Source organism: Natrix helvetica, assembly GCF_964273705.1.
Source record: "Natrix helvetica genome assembly, chromosome: 7".
NCBI lineage: Eukaryota > Metazoa > Chordata > Lepidosauria > Squamata > Natricidae > Natrix > Natrix helvetica.
In genome coordinates, this window is record NC_138558.1 from 42,360,055 (window position 1) to 42,375,347 (window position 15,293).

General features: G+C 38.2%; 1 protein-coding gene across 1 annotated transcript in view; it reads right to left on the minus strand.

Moving 5' to 3' along the window:
* The window catches only part of MTUS1 (microtubule associated scaffold protein 1), a 104,255-nt gene extending 90,215 nt beyond the window's left edge, over nt 1-14,040 (minus strand). Inside the window, exon 1 of the mRNA XM_081959252.1 lies at nt 13,778-14,040. The gene's annotated coding sequence lies outside the window, so the exon portion shown is untranslated. The remainder of the gene's footprint in view (nt 1-13,777) is intronic.
* Between the last annotated feature and the right edge of the window lie 1,253 nt (nt 14,041-15,293).

The window sequence follows — 15,293 nt, forward strand, 5'->3', positions numbered from 1 at the left end:
TAAGAATTTCTGACATGGTATTTCTAAAATCCCATTAATCCAATTCTCTTTTACTTTGGCAACCCAAACTTGTTACCAGTACACCAAAGTAGGTGAAACTGCAAATACTATCGAATTTTATTTCTTTCAAGAAATACTAGTACTCACCTGGTTCTGTATCTGGGGGTTAGGAAGAGGATTTAACCATATCTTAGCCTATTTTCCAGATTGCATCTGCAGTCAAGACTAAAGTAATAATCATAGAACTAAACACAAATTGAGATTGTAAATAGCGGTCTTAATAACCACCCAGTTCCAATTACATGATTCAGATAACATACTATGCTCAACCACAACATGGATTAGTCTTTGTAATTTTATTAAATAAATAAATAAATTTCATGACAGATGAAACAGAAGTTCTGTGGTGTCCTCTACAGTGAAATTAGGCACAGGCATTAAACAAGGCACAAATGAATGTATCTAATATCAACATTTAAAAATGAGTATTTTTTTTCTCCTTTTGTTCTCATCTTCCCCTTTCTTCCCTGTATTTGTTTAACTACTCTCCAGTTTGTAGATTTTATTCCTAACATACTTCGGCACATTACAAAATACTAGAACAAGAAAAATGTGATTTTTTCCTCCCTGTTACAAAGGCTCCTCTCATGAGACAGGGTGGATTCAGCAGTTCAGTAGTGCAGCAGTAACAAGGCAGAATTTAATAACTTTTTTCTAGCAGAAGAATTTTCCTGGGACTAGCTGCCAATTCTACATTAAGGGCTAGTTGTCTGCCAGCAATATAAGGTCCAGTAGTTCTTGCAAAGCTTTTCATGGCTTTTAAATAAGGATGTAACACAGAGATATCCAATAGCCTCCAGCAACAGCTAACTCTTCTATTTTACATACAGAAAAAAGAGCTTGGTAAAGTGAACAGCCCATTACACACTTAAAAGGCAGAGGACAGCAGACTTCTGGTATTCCATGTTGTTTAGTGACTGCTAGAGAAGATTTGCTAAACCTTTCAATCTGAAAGAGTAACCTGAAGAGTAATGAAAGTAATTTTGTGCCATTGTGCAGCATTTACATTCTTGGTCTCAGACAATTATAGCAGTTATTTTAAATGGGCAGATACTTTTCAACAGAATTATGTATAAGGTAGAAAACTGAGTGTTAGTTATCTTCTTTAAATTGAGATTTGTTAGGCTACTGCTCAGTGGTGGGTTTCAAATTTTTTTAGAACCTATTCTGTAGGTGTGGCCTATTTTGTGGGAATGGCTCAGCGGTCATGTGACCAGGAAGGAGTGGCTTGGCAGTCATGTGACTGGGTGGGCTTGGCCAACTTGGAAAATGTGGTGAAACTCACTTAACAACGCTCTTGCTTAGCAACAAAAATTTTGGGCTCAATTGTGATCGTAAGTTATCTTGTTCTTTCTTTTTTCTTTCTTTCTTTTTCTTTTTTTCTTTCTTTCTTTGTGTCTCTCTCTTCCTCCTTCTTTCTTTCCACCCTTCCTTCTTTTCTCTTTCTTTCTTTCCTTCTTCCTTCATTCCTTCTTCCTTTTTTCTTTCGTCTCTCTCTCTCTCCCTTTCTTCTTTCTTTCTTTCTTTCTTTCTTTCTTTCTTTCTTTCTTTCTTTCTTTCTTTCTTTCTTTCTTTCTTTCTCTATCCTTATTTCTCTTTTTCTTTCTCCCCCACACACATCCTAGTTGGTGAAAATTTCTGTTTTGCCAACTGGGAGGCTGGCAAATAAGCCACACTATCCACTTAAAACTAATCCTATCACCCTACGCACATTTAACTGGAGTGAGTGGGTTGGGGGGGGTGATTTTCATGGGTGCAGAAGGGAGACTCAGCACTTGGCATCGAAGGCTTCACTCCCGAGACACCCTCATCTTCCTACCTATAGCAGTAAGCATTGAAAGCCTGAAAACGCCACCCCCGCGTTTTCATCAGGGCAAGCAGCTCCACAAATTGCATCAGGGAATCGGGCCAACAGGCAGCGATGACTGGAAAGGAGAGATGTTTCGCTTTCGGGGTTCCTGCTCTGCTCAGCTCCTGGGAGGCTTAAGTGGTGGCGGCAGCTCCTGGGGAGAGAAGTCATCATGGCTATTGTCTCCCTTGAGTTGCAAGCTCATGCTTATGTATTTATTTGGTTTGTGTGGCACCCATCTTGTCTAGACTTCTATACATTCCACTTGTTTATTATTCCTTCTGCCTAGGAAACCCTCATATTCTAATTAGAGTCATAATTCTCGGTATAATTTTTGGATGGAGGAAATAGTCCATTACAACGTACCATAAACATAGTAACCACATGTTACTATAATGCAGTTTACTATAATGTATAAACTCTCATGTATGGTTATTAGGTATGGGAGGGGCCAAGGTCATCAAATGGCAGATACAACAAGATTGAAGCCTGTATTTTTTAATGTGCAATGCATGCAACATGTTACAAAGGGGTGGGTTACATAAATCCTAGCTTTAGCTAACAAATATTCTACAGCAGGAGTGTCACTTAAGGAGCCATTAATTAATTAGGCCTCAGTCACACCTGCTACCAGTTGTATTACAATCATGTTCCCAATCCACTATATCCTATTCACTGCTCTCAAAATGACATCCAATGTCTACAGGCATCAACTGAAGTTGGCCAACGGATTAAACATCTCTAATCAAATTCCAAACTCTCCTTTAAATAGAGAGGCTAGCAAGATGATAGGTTTAACTGAGTCCTATTTTGTTTCAGTATTAACATTTCTTCAGTGCTTTTTGTAAATCAGAGCTCTTCAATATCACAACTGCTTGCTTTATGCATTTTAAATCCCAGGACCCTGGAATTTAGAAGTATTAATATACTGATGGATTTATTTTAAAAGACAAATTTTCTTTTAATAATTCTCATCCTTATTTAATCAGGTATTCCTTAACACAGTTTTCCACATCAGATCATTATTAGAATGAGAGAACCATAAAATTTGTAAAATACCTTAGAGGTAATCTAATTCAATCCTCTGCTCAGTTTAGGGCCAATTACATCTTTCATGGATGACCATCCAACCCCTACTTGAACGCTTCCAGTTGTAAAAGCGTCTTCTAGGGTCTGACAGTTTGTATAGTCAACATGTTGTTCTTCAGACTAATCTGAATCTTGGTCCTTTAATCCATTTGTTCTCGTCCTGCCCTTTTGAGGAGTAGAGAGCAAATCTACTCCGTCATCTATGGCAATTTTCAGGTATTTGTAGACTATGTATTAGCAATATAGTTCTCATTCCAATTTACCATCTCCTTAAAATATGGTGTCAAATCATTAGTGATCTACATATACTGGAGAGTCCCATAAAAAACAGATCTCTGTTTCTGCTTGTTGTTTAGTATTCTGATTGTTTATTACCATATCACTCATCTCTCATAGATTGCAGATGTGGGTCAGAGGAAAACCCATCTTTTTCATAGTCAGATTTGCCCCGATTACATGTACAGATCGCTTTACTTACAATACTATAGAGCAGGGATGACGAACCTTTTCAGCACCAAGTACACAAACTGGAATGCATGTGCATGCGCCGGAAACCCAAAGACCAGTTGGCCGGTGCGTGCATGCTCACAAAGAAAAAATGGCCCCAAACCACCCCAAAACCGGCCCGAAAAATGGCCGGAAAACAGAAGAGCAGCTGGCAACAGCACGCATACCCACAGAAAGGATTGTGCGTGTCACCTCTGGCGTAGGTGTGCATAGGTTCGCCATCATGGCTATAGAGTGTCACTTCAACAGTAAGGTGGGCAGCATATAAATTTAATAACTATTACAACTCAACAGTCTTTTCCAAATTTTGTATAGTATATTGTTTAATATAGGTCATGATATGGTTTGTAGTAACTAATTGGGAGTAAACAAGTCAGAGCATTCATCAGGCTTTCCTACTTAAAGACTTTGAACATTTAATTCTAGTATTCAGAACACATTCTTAGTTCAGCAATATTTAATCTCAGTCATATCCTGGTTGTACCAGTCTCTGACTGGTAAATTTTAGATTGTCTAAGAACATTGCACTATATTTGAAACCTGTTCATGCCTATTTTATACAGATGTCACATCTGAATAAAATATCTATTTTATATATTTTATTTTATATATTTCCAGAATATTAGGTCAGTGTTTAATCAATCTTAGCAACCTTAAATATGCTGCCTGGGAAATTCTGGGGGTTGAAGTCCACAGAACCTAAGTTGTTAAGATTGAGAAACAGTGCATTAGATCCTCAATTCACTAAGCTTCGTTTATTCTTGATACAAACAATCTGCATGAACAGTGTTTTTCTTAGCAAGCCAACAAGCAGAATTTCATTTTGTAAGGCTGCAGAAAGCTTGCTAAACAAGTTGCATTTTACTGTTTAGCCTGATTGTTCACATTCATAAATAACTATAATAGTAGTGGCAAGTACTGGTGGCAAAGGAATAATTCCAGTGATTCTTGAATCAGTGTCTACGAGACTGGGAGAAGCATTATTACTATCTTCTTACTACAGAACATTGCTTATAAATAACTTAACTATATTAATAGCAGCTTTACTCTAGCTGGACTCTGTTGTACACAAGACCTAAATATAACTTCCATGGGTATTACTGAATGACCTCTACAGAATCTCTCACTCTCCCATCAATATGCTTAGTCTACTTTTATTTAATTACACTGTAAAACGTCTCATGCAATTTTTACTCTGAGTCCCACCAGCACTGTAGATAAGTCTGCAGGTGTTTAATTTCATATGTCAAACAGCTACAATGTACACTTTGCCATAATCAGTTCAATTCAGCTTTAGCAAGTAGCCATGTTGATAACTACCGTCTTTACATTATAGCACTTGGAGTTATAATCAACATCAATACATATACATAGAAATAGAGAAGAAATACCTCAAGAAATATTTCAAGCAATATAATAAAGGCCTGTAGCAGAATGCTTTATCATGAACATCAGTAGCATAAATTAAAATGTTTAAATATGGGATAGGGACGTAGGAACTGCTACAATGAAATTATAGAGTTTGACCCAAGAATATTGGTTATTATTTTCTGTTTTTAAAAAATTCTGCAGTTTTAAAATTGCCAAGCAAAGAAGATAGGACAGCAATCTTCTAATTTAACTTTGTAGCCATCTATAGCTCACTCCAGGTAGTCCTTGATTTACAACAGTTCATTTAGTGACCATTTGAAGTTACAATGGCACTGAAAATAGTGACTTATGACCATTTTTCACACTTATGACCATTGCCACATGCCAATGGTCATGTGATTTACATTCAGATGCTTAACAACTGACATATTTATGACAGTTACAGTGTTCAGGAGTCACTTTGCGACCTTCTGAGAAGCAAACAAATTGGGAACCGAGATTCATTTAACAAGCATGTTACTAATGTAATAACTGCAGTGATTCACTTAACAAATGTGGCAAGAAAAGTCATAAAATGAGACAAATTCACTTAACGATTTTTTCACTTAAAATTAATTTTGAGCTCGATTGCAATCGTAAGTTGAGGACTACCTGTAATTGGAAAAAAGATCCCCATAAAAACCATTTTTCCCCACAGATAAACCTCCAAAGAGTAGGTAAAACCTATAACTGTAAATGTATTGAACAAAGTAAAATGCTGGTGTGTGTTTATACCGGTATCAAATTATCTGAGCGGGAGAAGGGAGGTCATGAAGATTTTAATATAACAAGTAAAACTGGAATGAGCAATCATAAGACATAGAAATTCTCACATACCTCTCTAAATATGCTGATTTTTTAAAATCTCTGTTTTAATATATACCACTTTCATTAAGCAAACTAAATATTAAAATAAAACTTCACAACGCTATTTCAGATCAAAACATTATCTTTATGTGAAATAGTAATTCATTGAGGAAATGGAAATAATTAATTATAATTATTCCAATTAACTTTGGATATAAAAATAACTGACTTTGAAAGAAGCATTTGGGACTTAATAACTGACTTTATAACAGGATTATTACTTCATTCTATGAAGCTTCATACAATATAAATGGTCATAAATGTTGATCATGTATAGATATAGGTAGTCCTTGAGTATGGCCATAGTGGAGCCTGCCCATTATAGTTGCAAGTCATAATGGTTGTAAAACAGGTTGTGCACATGACAATCCAACATTTCAATGTTTTTATGCCAGTCATTGATCAAACTCATTGTTTGCTAGGGAAAGGTTTTGTTAAAAATCATAACTAAATGCTGGGTTTTTTTACAAAACCATCGTAAAAAGTGGTCATGTGATCTAGTGATGCTACAAATGACCATAAATATGGCTGTGATGGCAAGCACCCAAAGTGTGGTCATGTGACCACTGGAACTGTTGGAATTCTGGATCTAAGTCATAAGTTCCCCTTTTTCAGGTAACTGGTAAATTCTAAACAACTAAGCAACTACTTGAGGATTACCTATACCCATTTACTGTGCTCATATTTATGTTTATACACCTGTTATCTTTTTACACGTTTGACAAACTAAATAAAATAAAATAAGAATAAACTAATTCAAGCAACTTCCCCAAAATGATTGTGTGTTGCTTTTATGCCTGAGCTGCATCTCTCTGCAACCACATCATCACTGTTCTTCAAAAGAAACCCTCTCAACTACCTCACAGAAGAAGCGGCTGGAAAAACAATTCTGTAATTAGTGACAACCTATTTTCCATTGCCTGTTCTTGCATTTCACCTTCCATCTCTGCCCTTCTGTTAAGGCTGATGCCTCCCAGCTGTCCCATCAATGTTACTGAACTAAGTAGAAAGACAATTTTGGTATTGTTTCTCAAACAGGATTGTTTTATTTATTTGAAATAATCACAGAAAAAAATTCCATCACATGGCAAGCTAAGTACAAGGACAGTAAAAGGCCTGGTGCTGGCTGGAATTCTTGCCATCCCCTACCAGTCTGCTGGAGTTTCACACACAAGATATTAGTTTGAATATGGTGATAGCAAGAACTACAGTAGGTTAAACTGAATTGTTTAGTTGCCAGATGGCAGGCCTGAAAACAGCAGCCATATAGAAGCATTCTCCTTTACTAATTCCAATTAAAACCAACCCAAAATTCAAGGATTTTGAAAATTTGCCAATTTAAATAAACTGGATAGAGAAATAACACAGTGAGAAATTATCCATATTTTGTCACAGTTTTATCTAAATCAAACTCTCTTCTATGTTGCTTAAGAAATATCACCTGTGGTACATGTGACATTGTTTCCTGGATTAAATGCAAACAATGATAAATTGTCAGAGCTTGCATATTACTGGATTGTTCAACAATGATATCAATAACATAAGAAGTGAGAGAGAAATAGCTACACACTACAGATTTGTCCATAAACATTTTATAGATATAGAACAAAGCCTTGTCAAGATTTGCTTCCTTCCTTTGAAACAAATAAAAAAATCAAGTACTACATTATTAAAACAATGAAATTCCAACTACAAATAACTTGCTCTTGATAGTGAGTGCATGCAATATATTTTTCATTCTATTTCAGCGAAAACTCAATTTAAAACAGCAGTTATTGTGTGTTCAACCAAAATGTATTACTCACATTTGGATCTGTTTCTAATCTGGTCATTTAAGAACCACAGTTTGTACATGGTTTTCAACAAATTAACATGAGCTGAAAATCAGCTTGTGTGTGGCTAGCATGCACATCATAAAAAGCCAAAATGCAGTTGTTTTCTTTTGAACTGGCTTGCTTTATGAATCACCAATTCTGGTTTGCAAACCATGAACTCTGCACGTTTAAAATGTGTTGTGTGAGTTCAGCCAATAGGCTTTACTAAGTAAGTCATGACTAAGCAAATTACAGGGCATGATGTCTGACTATATTCAAGAAATACACAGCTTATAAATAAGCATTAACTGGATAATTTATTATTTATATTATTAAAAGTTATATAGGCCATCTTAATAAATGTGATTCTTTAATCATTGTTAAAAATAATAGATAAAAATAGAATTACGAAAAAAGCCTGTTTAACCATAATTGAGTTCCATTCTTTACCCTACAATCTGAATGCAACACTTCTCATGTAGTACAAACACCAACCAAACACAAAATGACAGCAACAGCAACAATATCTTCCTTGATACCTGCATATTTTAATAAGATTAAAATATATAAAGTAACCTGATTTTAATGACAAACTTACAATTGTATAAGAGAGAGAGAGATATTGGTATCTTGGACTGCACATTAGATAAACAACCACTTGGGATCCTTATATTAAATCATATTTTATGTGATCATAATTAAAAAATCACATATAACAGCCCTTTATTTGAATAAAGCAGTTGAGATCTGAAAATGTGGGCCTGGTTAGGGTTAATTGTAGGGGTGATAAATATGATTTGCATTTTAAAATCTGTTTTTATTCCATTTTATATATTAACATTCTGTTTTTTATATTCTGTATTTTAATATGGCTTGTGGACTAATCAAGAATAAAGTTACTATTACAAATTTACAAGTTGTGCCTGAAAAGGTTTATCTTAGTGGCATTTTAGATGCCAGCATTGTGAAGTAGGGCACTTACTGTCTTGAATAAACTGATGAAATCCAGAGGTTATTGTGTTTCCTGTGTTCAAAGTGTGATTAGGTGTTTAAACTAAGAGGGTTTAAGTCATTTCTGATCCTTTAACTTCTTAGTGAGCCTCAAGAAGTCATTCAAAACAATGATATCAGATTCTGCCAGCAGGGTTTTATATAAATAGAAACAAAAGGAAGTACAAGTACTCAAAGTAACTAAGCATTTTTCCAAAGCTGCCTAATCAAACTACCAGTCAAAAGGCACAATCATTTGGTAGAAGTCATCACATTTAAACAGTTGACCTACTAGCAAAATGCCTTATTACATTTTAATCCTACAGGAAAGAGACAAACAGTTCAAGATCTGTTTTAAGCATGTCTGAATAAGTTTTCTGTTTTTGCAAGCTACTGTTACTCTTAAGGCAAGGTTTTTCAATCTTAGCAACTTCAAGATGTGTGGACGTCAACTCCCAGAATTCCTGTCAGCAAAATAAAAATCACATACTGAACCCTTCTGATAGTAGTGTCTTATGGCATTCATAGTATCCACAGACTAATTGCAGCTTAGTTATTAAGGAAACAATTAATAATTGGGCTACAATGATTTCTGATCTTTTAATCTTTTTATAAGTTTCAAAATTCACAGACTATCCCCCATGTTCAAAGAACAATAGCTGGCTTGTCAGGAAATATACAAACTGATTCTAGTAGACCATGTCTTCCTAAATATGGTAGAAATATTAAGTTCCTGAGCAGTGAAACAGATGTTATCAGCTTCTTTTGTAATTATTTTAAATCAATTCCGCTAGTCTACATGTTTCTATCACTAAAATGTGTCCAGTTGCTTTCGTGTACTATACTGATACTATAAATAATATAGGACCCCCCCCCCAAAAAAAAATCAGACAATATCCCCTTCCAGAACGGATAAAAATAGGTTAGTTAGTGAAAACCAACCTTTCTTATTATACACTATAATATGCTATGGTTTATATATTACAATAACTAGATTCCAAATTCAACATGAAAACCTTAATATGGTTTAACATAATTTAGGAATCCAGTCATTATTCAGGCTGATAACTATGAAGGAGTCGAACATTAAGCTATCAAAGTACTTTTACAGACGTTTGCAGTAAAATGAGAAAAGAAAAGTTTGCCTTTACTTGTGAACAAAAAACTCGCTTGCTTTTTAAGAGATCTATAAATTTTTAATTTAATTTAAATTTTACATTAATTTTTTATCCTTACTTCCAGCTAGTTGGTTACAAGGCTACCTCTTTTTCAATTATTATTGTTGTTGCTGAGCGCACAGTCAGCCAAATGTTTAGGCTGGATTTGGCATTTTTATCCTGCGCCCAAGAATCTGGAATAGGCAAACGTTATCTGATGATATTAGATGTAGCAAGATGTAAGCTGTTCCAAGTAAATTGCCTTTTACAACTGACCAATAGTGATTTTGTCAATGCAGATAGTATTCAGGTGATTCTTCAGGTGTATTATTATTAAAGTTAATTTTTTTCAAAGAAAAAATGTTGGAAAGACATTAGAATATTGAACATTATTAAGACTGAAAACTATTTTGAAATTCTAGAAAATTATACATTTTACATCAATTTTTATTTATAAAGGACTTCCTACTATACGACTGCATGTCTATTTAAGTTTGCAAATTAGCATAGATGTATATAAGACAGACAAGGGCTTCACCAATCCAAATTTCTTTTCCCCCACAATACCTTGTAATTGCAGAAGTCTTTGTAAGCTGAGCCAATTATCTTGTAACTCAACTACTATTCCAGAAGAAACCTTTCAAAAATAATTTTGCAGCATTTCCTTTGGAACTATAGGGAAAATAGTTTAAATAGTAATCAAAACTCAAAGTGGATGTTGTTGCCTGCCAGTGGCCAACAGAGCTGGCAGCAGATTCAGACAGTTGGGAGGTTGGGGAGGAACATGGGCCAGTCCTAGAGTCTGGGAAGGCTCTGATTAGGGCTCTGTATTGGAGGCAGAGAGGCAGCCAGAGCCATATGCCAGTTGTCAGCTGCCTTCAGAGTCAGACATCAGTGAGGCAGACGAACAGCTGGAGCCTGTTCCCAGTGTGCGCATGTGCAGAGTTGCTAGAGGAAGGGAACAACTAAAGAACAGGGGTTGACTTGGGAGTAAGGCCAGATGATGAATGGTCCCTCCCAGAGGAAATAAAAGAGGATGGAAGGGGAGTGGAGTTTGCAGGAGACAATTAGTTCCCTTAATTGGTCCGTGACTCTCCGAGACTCCTTGCCAAATTTTGCAGATATTGGTCTGTCAACTCTCCAAGCCAGATAAGGTTTGTGACTGTAAATCCTCCCTTGAAAGACGTTGCTGGATGTGAATGAGCAGAATTCACAGTAAATTAATAAAAGGTTTTTTTTGTTGGGACAAGGAGTTTGTTTCATGCTCTCGGGAAGTCTTGGTCACAACAGTGGCACCTGGTCTCCCCAATATCTATTTTCTCTCTTCTCTCTCTCTCTCTCTCTCTCTCTCACACACACACACACACTCAAACTTTCTGAGTTGATCACAGAATTACTTTTTGTGGTTTTCTGCAGAGTGAATGGTTTCTTCGTCTTCTTCAACAAACACAGCAAGAAATGAGGAAGAGGCAGCATTTTCTACAGTCTCCTTCCCTGTTGGCCAGCTGACGATACTACAGGTCTCATCATTCAGCTACAGAGGACCACCTGCAGTTTGTACAATTATGAGGATCCTACTAGAAGTCACTATTCTTTACTATGTTCACTATTGCAGCACTGCAGAATGCTTAAAAATGATACAGGAGATCTGAGTTAAGAATACAACTGTCTCTGTAGAGTAGGATTTCCCAATACTGACATCATTAAGATGTACAGACTTCAACTCCCAGAACTCTGGAAGTTGAAGTCCAGGTGCTTATCATTGCCAAGGTTGGGAAACCCTGTTGCAGGAGAAAGGACATTTCATTAGATATGAAAGAAATGCAGGGTGCAACCTGACACTTTTCAGAAAGCCAGAAAACTGTATATCTGACAACTTCTCTTAACTAAAAACAAGCAAGCATATCCAAGCCACTTGTTTTAATCACACAATCATCTATAGCCTGGAGCATCACACAAATCAGATTTCATCTTGCAGTTTGGTTCATAAGCTTGGTTTACAGCCCTAAGCAAGTCACCTTGAAATTCTTTCTTTCTTCTACAATCTTTAGAAATTCCATTCTTGGTTCTAAAATTTTGCTGTGTTCCTCTGAGCTTTTCTGCATATATTAAATGCACGATGGAAGAGAAAAATATCAGTTAATTATAAGCAGGTTCAATACAAACCCTGTCCTGGTTATCACTGTGATGAGTAAACCTGATCCTAATTAGCCTTGGTGAAAGGAAGCTGCACACAAGCAATTTGATGCAAGAATAGTATGGGGAACATACTATTCATATGGAAATTATATTATTCACAGCAGCATTTTCTAACTCAGAAACTTGTTAAAAGCTGTTCAGAGGGAGACCAAATTGTCCAAAATCTTTAATAAGGACGTCAACAAAAAAGGGGTGGGTGGGTGGGGGTGGGAAAACTTATATTACCAGAATCACAGATCTTTCATACTTTACATTTATCACCAGGGACAACCAGTTCTAAACTCGCTGGAAATTATACCTTCTCAATTGGTTAGTGCTGCCACTGAACTCAATGAAGATATTTTATTACTTTACATACCGATTCAAACAGATAAAATTTTCATACTCAGACCATAATTTCTCTTTGTAGCAGCCTCCCTTCAAGAAAAAAAACACCACTTTACACAGAAAGTTGAAGCAGGAACTTTTGAACTCAGCTTTTGAGTTGAGTTGAACAACGTGCATAAGCGGACCAACGTGCCTACCGTCGCTGTCCTACTATCCCGGCTTATTCGTAACCATTTCCTGTATTCATAATCCTGTTTATACTTATATTTGTTATCTTACACATGCTTGACAAAATAAATAAAATTAAAATTAAACTTTTCTTTCTCGGATCCAAATTGAGACCCCCTTTCAGCCTTTCCCAATAACGCCATGAGAATATTTTAAGCGAATGACAAAAAGCAACCGAAGAAGAACCGATAAATAAGCCGTATGCACGTTTAGCATATCTAAGTTTGGCAGATGTGCTTTACAGGATAAATAAAAGCTTTTAGGGAGGTCCAAGAGAAGGATGAAATCTGAACCACTTCTTGGCAACGGAGGGCATGGCTTGGCTTCACCTTCCTCTTGGGACTTTTCAATTTCTTTTCCATTTAGGAAAAGAAAGGAATAAGTGAAAGGGGCCTTCTAAGCTCAGCGGTCACTACACATCCACTAATGTATGTCAACTCTCCAAGAAGGCACGTTCGTTCATTGGTGGGTTAGGAGATTGCTTTTCTCTTTTTAAAAGCTGCAACACCCGGCCAGGTCGCTTTCCACATACTTGGCGGTTGCGCGCAAGCGCAGTAGAGATCAATCCAAGGAGCCCTTTGACCAGCCGTGACATCCTTGCCAACTTTGCTCTTAAGCCCTAGCAGTGCCTAAAGCTGGCGGGGGAAAGAAGGAAAGTCGTGGCTTATTAATTTGCGCGCTCTCGTTTGACCCCTTCAGTTTGAGGGCATTGCAGCGGCGGCAGAGGCAGGAGCTCAGGACCCGCCGAGCCGAGCCGCAGACGACTTCGCCGGGACTGCAGTCCCTTCAACGCGGCTCCTTCCCTCGAGGCAGCCGCCGCCGCCGCAGCTCCGACTCTGCCAAGAGCCTCCGGAGACGCGCGAGGACAGGACGCAGCGCGAGCTGCCGGGCAAGGGACAGACTCGTTCAGCTCCCCCTTCCAATGAGAACCCCCCGTCTCCGCTGCCGCGCTTCCTATTGGCCCGCCGGCGTCTCCCAGGTCCGGAGACAAGGGACCCTCGCTCGCTGTCCCCTCCGCCGCAGAGCTCGGCCAGCCGACCCGAAAAAAAAGTTTCCTTCCGACGCGAAAGTTCAGCCTTTGCCCGGGCAGAGGGGACGCGGAGGGGATATCTCCAGCACTCCCCCCTCCCAAGGACTAGAGCAAAAAACTTCAGTTCCCCCCCACCTCCCCGCCTGCACCCGCCGCGTCGCAGCCCAGCAAGGGGCCAGGGGATGAAGGGGTAGCCAGGACATCCTCTCCCTCATCCCTTTGCAGCCCACGGGTAACCAAAAGCACTCACCTCTCGCGCCACCGGAGCTGCTTTTCAAAGCGCAGCCCCAGCACAACTTGGTTTATCTTCGGTAGCTACTGCAGGACCCTTCGCTCAGCGCCGACTTCGGAGCTGGTGCGTTGAGCCTATGCGCGCACGCGGGGCGCGCTCGCGCTCTCTCACTCCCTCCCTCACTCCTTTCCCTCCTCCTTTTGCCTTTGGTCCGTTTTCTGTCTAGTGCGCGTGCTCAATCCCGGCCGGCCACTGAAAGGGAGTAAGTACCTTTTCTTGTGCCTTGAGGGACTGGCCGCACCTGCCTTTCCCCGCTGACGACACAGCATTCCGCGCTACCTGGCCCAACCAGAAGCGGGAGGGGAGGGGGATAGTCTTTAACGCCACCTGAAGGCAATCAGTTTACCGTAATAGAGACGTTTATTAAGGCAGAAAGCAATTCTTATTGCTTGCCGATTGGTAAGACTGTCGCGGGCCAGATTTAAATATATGATTTAAATACTTCCTGTAGAATAATACGGAGAAGGAGTTACGTTGGAGGAGGAAAAGCTGCAGGTTTTTGTTTTTCTCCTACGCGTGGTTTTGTTCTCGCTTCTCTTATTATAATATAGGATACCAGAAACGAGGCAGCGAAAAGCTTCAGTACTGTACAGGATCTCATCCTTTAAAAAAAAAAAACAGTGGCAACTCCATCAGTTTGGATTTAGGAAATACAGATCCTTTAGGTCCAAGCGATAGTTTCTTTTAAAAGGAACCCTCCTTTCGAAAGGAAAATAAAGATGACATGGTAAAATAAGTCACAAAAAGTTTAAAGGCACAGTAAGCATATTAAAGCACTGTGCTGTAAAAGAAAGCAAGTATGCGCAGAACTCTTGCCATGCCAAAAAAAAAAATTAGAAGTAAATCAGTGTACAGGCATTTGACATCAATAAAGCTTGTTCTGTTTTCTTTTTATAAACAAAGTTTTATTGTTTTTTTTATATTTTACAAAGGGAAAAGGTAAGGGAAAGGTTCCAAATTTTGGCAGCTGCGAAATGCGGAAGGTGCACCTCCCCTCCAAACTCATAGTATACATTTGCATAAAAATCAATATTAAGTAATAACATATAGTCAGTGTGGTAAATTCAATTGGTAATTTCGGTCAGTTTATATCAGGTGACTTTTCTTACTCATTTGTGTGATCTGAGCTTTCTTGATGTCGCCCCATCTCCCCCCGCTGGCAGAGCTCCGGCCCCTCCCGTGTCTTGTATGTCTGTTGAGGAGTCTTCTGGTTTTTCTAGGTGTAGTTTGTTTTTCTCCATAAAGGCCTGCGCCTCTATGGGTGTATTAATTCTAACTCTTGTCTCCTCCCAGAATATTAACATACCTTCAGGCATCAACCATCTAAACCACACCCCCTTCTGGTATAATTTATTCGCCAATTGTGAATAATGTTTTCTTTTTTCCCTTACTTTCTTGGGGATCTGTTTCAGGATGTTTAACTCCTTATCTTTGTATGTCAAGGCTTGCCCCCTTTGTGCATTCAGAATCTCAT